Below are 16,149 nucleotides of genomic sequence, written 5' to 3' on the forward strand. Positions count from 1 at the left end.
CAGATACAGCTCCAGTCAGATACAGCTCCAGTCAGATACAGCTCCAGTCAGATACAGCTCCAGTCAGATACAGCTCCAGTCAACACAGCTCCAGTCAGATACAGCTCCAGTCAGATACAGCTCCAGTCAGATACAGCTCCAGTCAGATACAGCTCCAGTCAGATACAGCTCCAGTCAGATACAGCTCCAGTCAGATACAGTGTATAGTTGGTTGCTCATGATGAGTAACAATGGGAGAACAAATTAGTCACACACACACACACACACACACACACACACACACACACACACACACACACCCTCTCAGCGACACACTCTCTCCACCTGAAACCAGATGTTAGAGGAAACCAATAATGATGTCACTATAGAGACCCAGCCCCCACCAGTTAGAGGCCTGTAGGGGATGATGGTCAAGTTATTACTTGAAATGATGAATTTCTCTCTAAGGATTCCTTTTTGACTCAGCCATGCCTCATTGCCCGTCCAACATTTCCTCATCTCCCAGCCCTTCTAATGCGACTAGCCCTGATGCTCCTCCCTCTTTTTCCCCCCGCTACAAAGTTCCTCCCTGCAGGCGGTCACTGGTCTGAGGTGCTAAAGGAGATCCTTAAACTTGACCCCAAAAAACATCTGGGTCAGATGGTTTAGACCCTTTCTTCTTTAAGGTTGCTGCCCCTATCGTCACCAAGCCTGTCTCTGACCCTTTTAACCTGTCTCTCCTCTCTGGGGAGGTTCCCATTGCTTGGAAGGCAGCCACGGTGCGTCCTTTATTTAAAGGGGGAGATCAAGCTGATCCTAACTGTTATAGGCCAATTTCTATTTTGCCCTGTTTATCAAATGTCTTGGAAAAACGTGTCAATAATCAACTGACTGGCTTTCTTGATGTCTATAGTATTCTCTCTGGTATGCAGGTTATGGATGTGTCAATACATCCTTAAAGGTCCTAAATGATGTCACCATTGCCCTTGATTCTAAGCAATGTTGTGTGTATGTGTGTAGGGGGGACTCTGAAATGAGATACTGTATTGAGAAGGAGATATGAGCCTTTCAGACACACTCTGACACAGAGAGAGGAGAGAGAGAGACAGGGAGAAAGAGAGAGAGAGAGAGAGAGAGAGAGAGAGAGAGAGAGAGAGAGAGAGAGAGAGAGAGAGAGAGAGAGAGAGAGAGAGAGAGAGAGAGAGAGAGGGAGAGAGAGAGAGAGAGAGAGAGAGAGCGACAGGGACAGAGAGAGAGAGAGAGCGAGAGAGACAGAGAGAGAGAGAGAGACAGGGAGAGAGAGACAGAGAGCGAGAGACAGAGAGACAGAGAGAGAGACAGAGAGAGAGACAGAGAGAGAGAGGGTATGCTTTTTGACCCTTCTTGTTCCCCCTCTCCCCCTCTCCCCCTCCTCTTCCCCTCTCCCCCTCTCCCCTCTCCCCCTCCTCTACCCCTCCTCTCCCCCCTCCTCTTCCCCTCTCCCCCCCTCCCCCTCTCCTTCCCCTCTCCCTCCTCTCCCCCTCTCCTTCCCCTCTCCCCGCCCCCCCCTTCTCTCCCCCCGCCCCCTCACCCCCTCCCCTGCCCCTCCCTCTCCTCTCCCTCTCCTCTCTCTCTCCTCTCCTCTCCTCATTAGACCAGGATGTTCGAACACAGGAAACTCATGCCAGCCAGAACACAGATTGCATAAGTTTGTGTGTGTGTGTGTGTGTGTGTGTGTGTGTGTGTGTGTGTGTGTATGTGTGTGTGAATGAGGTGTGTCATAAATCTGCTGACATTGACTGTACACACACACACACACACACACACACATCAGTGATATTATTATATACAGTGCATTCGGAAAGTATTCAGACCGCTTCCCATTTTCCACATTTTGTTATGTTACAGCCTTTTTCTAAAATGGGTTAAATAAAACATTTTCCTCAGCAATCTACACACAATACCCCATAATGACAAAGTGAAAACAGGTTTTAATTTTTTTTTGCAAATGCATTAAATTAAAATACAAAAAATACCTTATTTACATTTACAGTATTCAGACCCTTTGCTATGAGACTCAAAGTTGAGCTCAGTTGTATCCTGTTTCCATTGATCATCCTTGAGATGTTTCTACAACTTGATTGGAGTCCACCTGTGGTAAATTCAATTGATTGGACAGGATTTGGAAAGGTACACACCTGTCTATATAAGGTCCCACAGTTGACAGTGCATGTCAGAGCAAAAACCAAGCCATGAGGTCGAAGGAACAGATCTGGGGATGTGTACCAAAAAGTTTCTGCAGCATTGAAGGTCCCCAAGAACACAGTGGCCTCCATCATTCAGTTGAAAAACGAGTTTTAATGACTCCAACCAGTGTATGTAAACTTCTGACTTCAACTGTTATGACTATCTTAAAGATATAACTCAGGCCGTCATGGTCGACGGGGTCAAGTCTGACCCCTTACAGTTACTTAAAGGGGTCCCTCAGGGTTCAATAATTGGCCCACTATTGTTCTCACTTTATATAAACAACATTGGTGATGATGTCAAATATTGTAAATTCCATTGATATGCAGATGACCCAGTGATGTACTCTATTGCTCCAACAGCGGACCAAGCTTTAATGCAGTTGGATACTACAGGGGTCTCTTTTACAGCTTAAACTTGTTTTAAACGCTAAGAAAACAAATGCCATGTTTTTTTCTAGGTCTAAACTCTCAATTAGAAACCCTTTTGTAATCACTAGCTTGGATGGTACTCAAATCAAACAGGTCTCTGCATATAAATACTTAGGGGTATGGTTAGATGATAGGCTTTCTTTAAAAAAACATGTTACTGAATTGGGAAAAAAGCTCAAATTCAAGATAGGGTTCCTTTACAGAAACAGGGCTTGTCTGTCCTCCGTAAATAGAAAACAAATTGTGCAGGCTACTTTTATGTCCGTTTTAGATTATGGTGATATTATCTATATGCATGCATCGGCAAAAACATTAAAACCACTGGATGCTATTTACCATTGTGCACTCAGGTTTATCACGGGTGATAGTTACAAAACTCATCACTGTTTCCTATATCAACATGTGGGTTTGGCCTCTCTATCTGTGAGGCGAGAGCAACATGCTCTCTTGTTTATTTATAAAGCACTTCTTTTAAAACTACCTCCATATATATCATCATTAATTTCCACTAGATATACTAATTTTAAAACCAGATCACAGATGTGGATTACCTTAGAGACTCCTGTGGTCTCCCCAGAGTTGGGTAGGACTGCCTTCAGTTCCTTTGCACCTTATTTATGGAACAAACTGCAGATCCAACTGAAGTTAGACACTCTGGTGTCCCTTGCCCATTTTAAAAATGTTATGGAGGATCAATATGATGTTGTCTGTGATTGTTTCTGTTGAATTGTGTTTTTTGTTTTGTATGTTTGAAATGTTCTTGTCTGTATGTCTAAAACTGTACATGTCAACATGTTTACACAGGGCACAGCCGTAAAAGAGATCCAGGTCTCAGTCTGTTTTAACATGTTTCCACAGGGCACAGCCGTAAAAGAGATCCAGGTCTCAGTCTGTTTTTCCCTGTTAAAATAAAGATTTAAATAAAAATAAAAAACTGTAAATGCCTGGAACATTTCAATTTTGGAGAATCTCTTATAAAATGGGTTAAAATCATGTATAGTAACCCTAGGTGTAAAATAGTAAATAATGGCTACTTCTCAGAAAGTTTTAAACTGTCAAGAGGAGTGAAACAAGGTTGTCCACTATCGGCATATCTATTTATTATGGCCATAAAATCAGATCCAACAATAATATCAAGGGATTAGAAATCCAGGGCTTAAAAACAAAGGTGTCATTATATGCTAATGATTCATGTTTTCTTTTAAATCCACAACTTGGATCCCTCCACAGCCTCATAGAGGATCTAGAAACATTTTATAACCTCTCTGGATTACAACCAAATTATGATAAGTGTACTATATTACGTATTGGATCACTAAAAAATTAAACTTGTACATTACTGTGTAGTTTACCATTAAAATGGTCTGATGGTGATGTGGACATACTCGGTATACATATCCCGAAATAAATAAATGATCTCACTCCAATACATTTTTAAAGAAAGTTAGCAAAAATAGATAAGATCTTGCTACCATGGAAAGGTAAATACCTGTCTATTTGTGGAAAAATCACTCTGATTAACTCTTTAGTAATATCCCAGTTTATCTATTTCCTTATGGTCTTGCCTACGCCTAGCAAACAGTTTTTTAAATTATATGAGAAAAAAAGATTCCATTTTATTTGGAATGGCAAGCCAGATAAAATTAAACGGGCCTATTTATATAATGAATATGAATTCGGAGGGCAGACATTTTTAAATATTAAAGCATTAGACCGCCACTAAAGGCTTCAGTCATACAAAAGTTATGCTTAAATCCGAACTGGTTCTCTAGCAAATTAGTAAGAATGTCTCACCCTATGTTCAAGAATGGCCTTTTTCCCTTGATTCAGATTACAACCTCTCCCTTTCAGTTATCACCCAAATATCGCTATTGTTAAAACAAGCCATAGAAAGTTGGTTGCAATTTCAAAGTAATCCATCAGAAAGGACAGAACAAATAATGCAACAAATATTGTGGTTAAACTCAAATACAAATAATGCAACAAATATTGTGGTTAAACTCAAATACTAATTGATTTAAAAAAACATTATCGTTTGAAAAAAAAAAAAAAAGTATAATCTTTGTAGATTATATCATAGGTAGGACTGGTGGAGTTATGTCGCACATGCAGCTAACAAAAACATATGGAAATGTCTGCTCTACCCAAAATTATAACCAACTAATTGCAGCATTACCGCAAAAATGGAAGAGGAAAGTGGAAGGGGGAGAAAGTAAGGGGCAGTGGTCTAAGTAAGTAAGGCGCAGTGGTCTAAGGCACTGCATTGCAGTGCTAGCTGTGCCACTAGAGATCCTGGTTCGAATCCAGGCTCTGTCGTAGCCGGCCGCGACCGGGAGACCCATGGGGCGGCGCGCAATTGGCCCAGCGTCGTCCAGGGTAGGGGAGGGAATGGCCGGCAGGGATGTAGCTCAGTTGGTAGAGCATGGCGTTTGCAACGCCAGGGTTGTGGGTTCAATTCCCACAGGGGGTATGAAAAATAATAATGTATGCACTAACTGTAAGTTGCTCTGGATAAGAGCGTCTGCTAAATGACTAAAAATGTAAAATGTAAATGTAAGGAACTTGTCTGTCGGCCTTGCATTATAGACCATAATTAGTTAAAGAAAATTGTGATAAATAAAAAAGTATACCAGTTTCATTTAAGGACCAAAACATTGACAGCCGTCCCATATAGATTGCAAAATAGTTGGGAAGAGATTTTTGACATACCGATCCCATGGCATAGTGTTTATGAACTGATACGCAAAACGACGGCAGATTCAAAACTTATAATTTTTCAATTTCAATTATTATACAAAATTCTTGCAACAAATAGCATGTTATTTATATGGGGGATACAACCTTCCCAGCTCTGCAGATTTTGCTGCAAAGAGACAGAATCATTAGATCATTTGTTTTGGTACTGTCCATATGAAGCTTGTTTTTGGTCACAGGTCCAGGAATGGCTGAAGAATTGCAATTTTTACCTGGAGCTAACTATGCAAATAGCACTGCTGGGTGATCTGAAAAGTCATAGTCAATCGATCAATAATATAATAATACTTTTAGCAAAAGTTATTGTGAAACATCACAGCACAGTTGAAAAATATATGGCAAATAGAAATCCAATATGGATGGTGATAAGAGATAGATGGGAGGGGTTGAATGGAGCTGAATGTTGAGACTAATAACAACTAATAACAAGCAAACTAATGTAACACATACTGTGTCCATAAAACATATACAGTGAGGGAAAAAAGTATTTGATCCCCTGCTGATTTTTTACGTTTGCCCACTGACAAAGAAATGATCAGTCTATAATTTTAATGGTAGGTTTATTTGAACAGTGAGAGACAGAATAACAAACAAAAAATCCAGAAAAACACATGACAAAAATGTTATAAATTGATTTGCATTTTAATGAGGGAAATAAGTATTTGACCCCCTCTCAATCAGAAAGATTTCTGGCTCCCAGGTGTCTTTTATAAAGGTAACGAGCTGAGATTAGGAGCACACTCTTAAAGGGAGTGCTCCTAATCTCAGCTTGTTACCTGTAAAAAAGACACCTGTTCACAGAAGCAATCAATCAATCAGATTCCAAACTCTCCACCATGGCCAAGACCAAAAAGCTCTCCAAGGATGTCAGTGTGATTATTCGCAAATGGAAGAAAAACAAAAGAACTGTCAATCTCCCTCGGCCTGGGGCTCTATGCAAGATCTCACCTCGTGGAGTTGCAATGATCATGAGAACGGTGAGGAATCAGCCCAGAACTACACGGGAGGATCTTGTCAATGATCTCAAGGCAGCTGGGACCATAGTCACCAAGAAAACAATTGGTAACACACTACGCTGTGAAGGACTGAAATCCTGCAGCGCCCGCAAGGTCCCCCTGCTCAAGAAAGCACATATACATGCCCGTCTGAAGTTTGCCAATGAACATCTAAATGATTCAGAGGAGAACTGGGTGAAAGTGTTGTGGTCAGATGAGACCAAAATGGAGCTCTTTGGCATCAACTCAACTCGCCGTGTTTGGAGGAGGGGGAATGCTGCCTATGACCCCAAGAACACCATCCCCACCGTCAAACATGGAGGTGGAAAAATTATGCTTTGGGGGGTGTTTTTCTGCTAAGGGGACAGGACAACTTCACCGCATCAAAGGGACGATGGACGGGGCCATGTACCGTCAAATCTTGGGTGAGAACCTCCTTCCCTCAGCCAGGGCATTGAAAATGGGTCGTGGATGGGTATTCCAGCATGACAATGATCCAAAACACACGGCCAAGGCAACAAAGGAGTGGCTCAAGAAGAAGCACATTAAGGTCCTGGAGTGGCCTAGCCAGTCTCCAGACCTTAATCCCATAGAAAATCTGTGGAGGGAGCTGAAGGTTCGAGTTGCCAAACGTCAGCCTCGAAACCTTAATGACTTGGAGAAGATCTGCAAAGAGGAGTGGGACAAAATCTCTCGTGAGATGTGTGCAAACCTGGTGGCCAACTACAAGAAACGTTTGACCTCTGTGATTGCCAACAAGGGTTTTGCCACCAAGTACTAAGTCATGTTTTGCAGAGGGGTCAAATACTTATTTCCCTCATTAAAATGCAAATCAATTTCAAAAAATTTTGACATGCGTTTTTCTGGATTTTTTTGTTGTTATTCTGTCTCTCACTGTTCAAATAAACCTACCATTAAAATCATAGACTAATAATTTCTTTGTCAGTGGGCAAACGTACAAAATCAGCAGAGGATCAAATACTTTTTTTCCCTCACTGTATAGGTTATAGGTTAAGAACTTTTGTGAAAGAGCACACTTTGAAAGATATGGCAAATATAAATCAAACCGGATGGACATCAGAAATAGATGGGAGAGGTTGAGAGTAGAGGAAGGACAGGAGTAAACACAAACCAAATATAACTATTGTAAAATATACTGTGTCCATAAAATGTACATTACCAGTCAAAGGTTTGGACATACCTACTCATTCAAGGGTTTTTCTTTAATTTTACTATTTTCTACAGTGTAGAATAATAGTGAAGACATCAAAACTATGAAATAACACATATGGAATCATGTAGTAACCAAAAAAGTGTTAAACAAATGAAAATATATTTTATATTTGAGATTCTTCAAATAGCCACACTTTGCCTTGATGACAGCTTTGCACACTCTTCTATTCACCCTCCCAAAGTCAATACTTTGTAGAGCCACCTTTTGCAGCAATTACAGCTGCAAGTCTCTTGGGGTATGTATATATAAGCTTGGCACATCTAGCCACTGGGATTTTTGCCCATTCTTCAAGGCAAAACTGCTCCAGCTCCTTCAAGTTGGATGGGTTCCACTGGTGTACAGCAATCTTTAAGTCATACCACATATTCTCAATTGGATTGAGGTCTGGGCTTTGACTAGGCCATTCCAAGACATTTAAATGTTTCCCCTTAAAACACTTGAGTGTTGCTTTAGCAGTATGCTTAGGGTCATTGTCCTGCTGGAAGGTGAACCTCAGTCCCAGATCTCTGGAAGACTGAAACAGGTTTCCCTCAAGAATTGCCCTGTATTTAGCGCCATCCATCATTCCTTCAATTCTGACCAGTTTCCAAGTCCCTGCCGATGAAAAACATCCCCACAGCATGATAATGCCACCACCATGCTTCACTGTGGGGATGGTGTTCTCGGGGTGATGAGAGGGTTTGGGTTTGCGCTAGACATAGTGTTTTCCTTGATGGCCAAAAAGCTCAATTTTAGTCTCATCTGACCAGAGTACCTTCTTCCATATGTTTGGGGAGTCTCCCACATGCCTTTTGGCGAACACAAAACGTGTTTGCTTATTTTTTTCTTTAAGTAATGGCTTTTTTCTGGCCACTCTTCCGTAAAGCCCAGCTCTGTGGAGTGTACGGCTTAAAGTGGTCCTATGGACAGATACTCCAATCTCCGCTGTGGAGCTTTGCAGGTCCTTCAGGGTTATCTTTGGTCTCTTTGTTGCCTCTCTGATTAATGCCCTCCTTGCCTGGTCCGTGAGTTTTGGTGGGCGGCCCTCTCTTGGCAGGTTTGTTGTGGTGCCATATTCTTTCCATGTTTTAATAATGGATTTAATGGTGCTCCGTGGGATGTTCAAAGTTTCTGATATTTTTTTATAACCCAACCCTGATCTGTACTTCTCCACAACTTTGTCCCTGACCTGTTTGGAGAGCTCCTTGGTCTTCATGGTACCACTTGCTTGGTGGTGCCCCTTGCTTAGTGGGGTTGCAGACTCTGGGGACTTTCAGAACAGGTGTATATATACTGAGATCATGTGAAAGATCATATGACACTTAGATTGCACACAGGTGCACTTTATTTAACTAATTATGTGACTTCTGAAGGTAATTGGTTGCACCAGATCTTATTTAGGGGCTTCATAGCAAAGGGGGTGAATACATATGCACACACCACTTTTCCATAATTAATTTTTTAGAATTTTTTGAAACAAGTTCTTTTTTTCATTTCCCTTCACCAATTTGGACTATTTTGTGTATGTCCATTACATGAAATCCAAATAAAAATCAATTTAAATAACAGGTTGTAATAAAACAAAATAGGAAAAACGCCAAGGGGGATGAATACTTTTGCAAGGCACTGTATCTACTCGCTGCTAGCGTGATCATGCAATCGGAGAAACACAAAGGCCACAATAATTGCTACAAAACATGACTCCATTAATTTCTAGATCAAACAGCAGGCTTAATCAAACAATGACATCACACAAATTTAAAAAATACAGCTATAGTGCATAATTATGTCTGAAACATCCTCTCATCACTCATCATTATGTAGGGAGACTGGAAAACACCCCAAATAGTGTCTAGTGGTGAAGTTTCCCTAAGGACTTTTGGAGATTATTCCACTTCAGAGGATAAAAAAAACTAAAAGCAGATTTACTAAAAACTCATTTTAAGCAGATTGAGGGTTAGCCAGCCCTGAGTCCAGGTCTGGTAATGTATACTAGGCCGTGAGTCCAGGTCTGGTAACGTATATGTCTGAAGGTTAACAATGAGGTAAGGTAAGGCAGAAGCTTTATAGACAAAAAGACAGCAATGCATCGATCTACGAGACTTCAACATTTACATTTACGTCATTTAGCAGACGCTCTTATCCAGAGCGACTTACAAATTGGTGCATTCACCTTATAGCCAGTGGGATAACCACTTTACAATATGTACCTTTGGGGTGGGGTAAGGGGGGGTAGAATGATTACTTTATCCTATCCCAGGTATTCCTTAAAGAGGTGGGGTTTCAAGTGTCTCCGGAAGGTGGTGAGTCATGAGGGAGCTTGTTCCACCATTGGGGTGCCAGAGCAGCGAACAGTTTTGACTGGGCTGAGCGGGAACTGTGCTTCCGCAGAGGTAGGGGGGCCAGCAGGCCAGAGGTGGATGAACGCAATGCCCTCGTTTGGGTGTAGGGACTGATGAGAGCCTGAAGGTACGGAGGTGCCGTTCCCCTCACAGCTCCATAGGCAAGCACCATGGTCTTGTAGCAGATGCGAGCTTCAACTGGAAGCCAGTGGAGTGTGCGGAGGAGCGGGGGTGATCGTGAGAGAACTTGGGAAGGTTGAACACCAGACGGGCTGCGGCATTCTGGATGAGTTGTAGGGGTTTAATGGGACAGGCAGGGAGCCCAGCCAACAGCGAGTTGCAGTAATCCAGACGGGAGATGACAAGTGCCTGGATTAGGACCTTGTGCCGCTTCCTGTGTAAGGCAGGGTCGTACTCTGCGAATGTTGTAGAGCATGAACCTACAGGATCGGGTCACTGCCTTGATGTTAGCGGAGAACGACAGGGTGTTGTCAACCGTGATGGAGAGATCATGGAACGGGCAGTCCTTCCCAGGGAGGAAGAGCAGCTCCGTCTTGCCGAGGTTCAGCTTGAGGTGGTGATCCATCATCCACACTGATATGTCTGCCAGACATGCAGAGATGCGATTCGCCACCTGGTTATCAGAAGGGGGAAAGGAGAAGATTAGTTGTGTGTCGTCTGCGTAGCAATGATAGGAGAGGCCATGTGAGGATATGACAGAGCCAAGTGACTTGGTGTATAGCGAGAATAGGAGAGGGCCTAGAACTGAGCCCTGGGGGACACCAGTGGTGAGAGCACGTGGGGCGGAGACAGATTCTCGCCACTGGTCTGTAGTTGTTGACATCGGAGGGATCGAGTGTAGGTTTTTTGAGGAGGGGTGCAACTCTCGCTCTCTTGAAGATGGAAGGGACATAGCCAGTGGTCAAGGATGAGTTGATCAGCGAGGTGTGGTAAGGGAGAAGGTCACCGGAGATGGTCTGGAGAAGAGAGGAGGGGATAGGGTCAAGCCAGTGGTCAAGGATGATCTGATGATCAAGGAGGGCAAGACTACTTTCTGATACTAAATCCAATGCGCGTAATAAAGTGCAATGTGCCATGATAAACTGCATCCAATAGCTTCAATTCAGTGGCAGCTGCATTCATATAGAAGATATCGCCATAGTCAATAAACTGAATTAAAGTTGACAGAATTATTAGTTTTTCTGCTTTTAATGAAAGACAGAACCTGTTCCTATAGAAAAATCCTAATTTCATTCTTAATTTCTTAACCCCCTCGAGTTGATTTCAGTGGCCCCGCGGAATTCTAATTAGGATATCTAAAAAATCCCCATCAAAATCCATCTGTTTAAGCTAGATATCTGCATCCCAATCCACCGCATCCGCCGATGTTGCCCTTCCGCATCTGCGGTGAAAGATGGCAGAGCTGCAGCAGTGTACAGTGAGGGAAAAAAGTATTTGATCCCCTGCTGATTTTGTACGTTTGCCCACTGACAAAGACATGATCAGTCTATAAGTTTAATGGTAGGTTTATTTGAACAGTGAGAGACAGAATAACAACAACAAAATCCAGAAGAACACATGTCAAAAATGTTATAAATTGATTTCTATTTTAATGAGGGAAATAAGTATTTGACCCCTCTGCAAAACATGACTTAGTACTTGGTGACAATCACAGAGGTCAGATGTTTGTTGTAGTTGGCCACCAGGTTTGCACACATCTCAGGAGGGATTTTGTTCCACTCCTCTTTGCAGATCTTCTCCAAGTCATTAAGGTTTCGAGGCTGACGTTTGGCAACTCGAACCTTCAGCTCCCTCCACAGATTTTCTATGGGATTAAGGTCTGGAGACTGGCTAGGCCACTCCAGGACCTTAATGTGCTTCTTCTTGAGCCACTCCTTTGTTGCCTTGGCCATGTGTTTTGGGTCATTGTCATGCTGGAATATCCATCCACGACCCATTTTCAATGCCCTGGCTGAGGGAAGGAGGTTCTCACCCAAGATTTGACGGTACATGGCCCCGTCCATCGTCCCTTTGATGCGGTGAAGTTGTCCTGTCCCCTTAGCAGAAAAACACCCCCAAAGCATAATGTTTCCACCTCCATGTTTGACGGTGGGGATGGTGTTCTTGGGGTAATAGGCAGCATTCCTCCTCCTCCAAACACGGCGAGTTGAGTTGATGCCAAAGAGCTCGATTTTGGTCTCATCTGACCACAACACTTTCACCCAGTTCTCCTCTGAATCATTCAGATGTTCATTGGCAAACTTCAGACGGGCCTGTATATGTGCTTTCTTGAGCAGGGGGACCTTGCGGGCGCTGCAGGATTTCAGTCCTTCACGGCGTAGTGTGTTACCAATTGTTTTCTTGGTGACTATGGTCCTGGCTGCCTTGAGATCATTGACAAGATCCTCCTGTGTAGTTCTGGGCTGATTCCTCACCATTCTCATGATCATTGCAAATCCACGAGGTGAGATCTTGCATGGAGCCCCAGGCCGAGGGAGATTGACAGTGCTTTTGTGTTTCTTCCATTAGCGAATAATCGCACCAACTGTTGTCACCTTCTCACCAAGCTGCTTGGCGATGGTCTTGTAGCCCATTCCAGCCTTGTGTAGGTCTACAATCTTGTCCCTGACATCCTTGGAGAGCTCTTTGGTCTTGGCCATGGTGGAGAGTTTGGAATCTGATTGATTGATTGCTTCTGTGGACAGGTGTCTTTTATACAGGTAACAAGCTGAGATTAGGAGCACTCCCTTTAAGAGTGTGCTCCTAATCTCAGCTCGTTACCTGTATAAAAGACACCTGGGAGCCAGAAATCTTTCTGATTGAGAGGGGGTCAAATACTTATTTCCCTCATTAAAATGCAACTCAATTTATATCATTTTTGACATGCGTTTTTCTGGATTTTTTTGTTGTTATTCTGTCACTCACTGTTCAAATAAACCTACCATTAAAATTATAGACTGATCATTTATTTGTCAGTGGGCAAACGTACAAAATCAGCAGGGGATCAAATACTTTTTTCCCTCACTGTATGTCAGACCATGAGACATCCGAAAATCGGTCTTCTCACAAAAACATCTGTAGCGCCGAACTGTTTGGCCTACAAGCATCACGGGACTCATCTGAAGTTGGTCCTAATCATCTGCCAACTTCTATCTGTAGCGTCCGCACAGTTTGGGCCACACACTAATAAGAGCTCTATGGAAAGTAAGTCTCTCACGAACACGTACATGTTGGTTGTTTTGCTCTAGTGTCACGACTTCCTTCGAAGCTGCCTCCCCTCCTTGTTCGGGCAGGCTTCGGCGTTCGTCGTCACCGGCCTTCTAGCCACTGCCGCTCCATATCTCATCATTCCATTTGTCTTGTCTTGTCAATTACAAACACCTGGTTCATATTCCCCTCATTAGTAGTGTATAAGTGTTCCCTCTGCCCCCTTGTCCTTGTGGGTGATTGTTCATTGTGAGGATTAGTAGCTTGGTTGAGCTCAGTATTTTGTATTGCCGGGGTATTTTCCCCGTGTGCCTGTTTGTTCCAGTGCGCCTGTTTTGTGTACTGGACTGGTTACGCTGGATTACGGAATAAACTCTGTATACTGTGATTTACCCTCCTGCGCCTGACTCCTTCAAATCACGCATCACAGAATCACCCACCCGAAATGAAGTCAGCAGGAGAGGAACGCATGCCTGGAGTCGTGGCACGGGTCCAGGAGCATTCAACAATGCTAGCCAGCTTGGGAGAAGCGATTGTCGAGACCAGCTGGGCAACCGGATCCAGCCACCCACACCCCAGTACCCAGAGGGATCCATATATCCCGACCATGGGAGTTCGACGGGACAGCTGCTCTCTGTCAGGGATTCCTCCTCCAACTGGAGCTCTACTTCTCCAGCATCAGGCCGGCCCCATTGGAGCGGGAGAAGGTGTCCGCCCTCGTCTCCTGCCTCTTGGGGAAAGCCCTGGAGTGGGCCAACGCGGTCTGGAACGAAGGTGGAGCTGCGTTGGACAACTATGGGGAGTTTGCTCGCCTCTTTCGGCTGTCTTCGATCACCCGCCCGAAGGTCGAGAGGCGGGCGAGCAGCTGGTCCACCTGAGGCAGGGGACGAGGACTGCGCAGGACTCCGCCTTGGAGTTTCGGACTCTAGCAGCTGGGTCTGGGTGGAACGAGCGGGCCCTTATCGACCACTTCCGGTGCCATCTGTGGGAGGACGTCCGAAGGGAGCTAGCCTGCCGGGACACCATGTTGTCCTTCACGCAACTTGTGGAGATGGCCATCCGTTTGGACAACCTGCTGGCGGCCAGAGGACGTCCTGGAGGGGGTCTGCCCGTTCCAACCCCGGTCAACTCGGATCACGAGCTGATGGAGCTGGGTGGAGCCGCGATCCGAGAGAGCGGAGGACGACAGCGCCAGTGTCACTCTGGTGCCACGAAGGGACATTACACCGCACAATGTCACCAGCATTCTTTTGGGTCTGGAGGCGGTTGTACCCTACCCATCCACTTTCCTGATCACATTGAAATTCCCCAGTGTAAGGCGCTAGTCGATTCAGGCGCAGCTAGGAACTTTATGGACAGGGCATTCTCACACAGTCTAGGCATTTCATTGGTTACCCTATCCATCCCACTCCCCATCAGAGACGCTGTGCCTCCCAGGAGTCATGCGTATCCCCTGTCATAGGCTGAAACGGAGGCTATAGAAACACCGATCCGGTATCACCGAGTCCCTGTGCCAGGGGTTTATATGTCCCTCCACTTCGCCCGCCTCCTCGAGTTTATTTTTTGTGAAGAAGAAAGACGGCGGTATGATTATCGACCACTGAACAAGGAGACGATTCGATTTAGTTATCCTCTCCCCCTCATTCCTTCAGTGATCGAGTCAATGCATGGGGCGCGCTTCTTCACCAAATTAGATCTCAGGAGTGCATACAACCTGATGAGTGTCAGAGAGGGGGATGAGTGGAAGACAGCATTCAGCACAACTTCGGGGCATTATGAATACCTGGTGATGCCCTACGGTTTGATGAATGCTCCATCCGTCTTCCAGTCCTTTGTGAACGAGGTGTTTCGGGACATGCTTGGTCGCGGTGTAGTGGTCTACATCGATGACATCCTGGTGTATTCCGCTACGCGCGCCGAGCATGTGTCCCTGGTTCGCAAAGTGCTGGCCCGACTGTTGGAAAATTACCTTTATACCAAGGCATAAAAGTAACTGTTTTTCCAACAATCCGTCTCCTTCCTCGGATACCGCATTACCACCTCAGGTGTGGAGATGGAGGGAGATCGCATTTCAGCCGTGCGTAATTGGCCGACTCCAACCACGGTTAAGGAGGTGCAGCGCTTTATTGGCTTCGCCAACTACTATCGGAGGTTTATCCGGGGCTTTGGAAAGGTCGCAGCTCCCATCACATCTCTGTTGAAGGGTGGGCCGTCCCGGCTCTGCTGGTCTGTTGAGGTGGACAGGGCCTTCAGTAACCTGAGGGGTCTGTTCACCTCAGCCCCGGTACTGGCCCACCCCGATCCATCACTACCGTTCGTAGTGGAGGTGGATGCGTCCGAGGTAGGGATAGGCGCTGTCCTATCTCAACGCTCGGCCACGCCACCCAAGTTCCGCCCCTGTGCCTTCTTCTCTAAGAAGCTCAGCCTGGCGGAGCAGAACTACGACGTTGGTGATCGGGAGCTGTTGGCTGTTGTCCGAGCCCTGACCGTGAGGAGGCATTGGCTTGAAGGGGCGAAACACCCTTTCCTCGTCTGGACGGACCACCGTAACCTGGAGTACATCCAGGCAGCGAGGAGGCTGAATCCTCGCCAGGCCAGGTGGGCCCTATTCTTCACCCGGTTTGATTTCTCACTATCATACATCCCGGGTACGAAGAACGTGAAGGCAGATACATTGTCACGGCTGTATGACACAGAGGAGAGGCCCAGAGACAACACCCCCATACTCCCTGCTTCCTGCATTGTGGCACTGGTAGTATGGGCGATGGACGCGGATATAGAGCAGGCGTTACACACAGAGCCATCTCCACCTCAGTGTCCAGCTGGGCTGCGGTACGTGCCTGCTCTTATCCGTGATCGTCTGATCTATTGGGCCCACACGTCTCCCTCCTCTGGTCATCCAGGTATCGGTCGTACAGTGCGCTGCCTGACCGGAAAGTACTGGTGGCCTACCTTGGCTAAGGACGTGAGGGTGTATGTCTCCTCCTGCTCGGTGTGCGCCC

General features: G+C 45.1%; 1 long non-coding RNA gene across 1 annotated transcript; it reads left to right on the forward strand.

Moving 5' to 3' along the window:
• Positions 1–3,396: 3,396 nt before the first annotated feature.
• Positions 3,397–3,557, forward strand: LOC123482266. The gene is made up of 2 exons (XR_006657644.1): positions 3,397–3,464; positions 3,519–3,557. It is a non-coding gene; the product is annotated as an uncharacterized LOC123482266 (long non-coding RNA).
• Positions 3,558–16,149: the final 12,592 nt, after the last annotated feature.

This window comes from Coregonus clupeaformis, chromosome 30, assembly GCF_020615455.1.
Source record: "Coregonus clupeaformis isolate EN_2021a chromosome 30, ASM2061545v1, whole genome shotgun sequence".
Taxonomy (NCBI): Eukaryota; Metazoa; Chordata; class Actinopteri; order Salmoniformes; family Salmonidae; genus Coregonus; species Coregonus clupeaformis.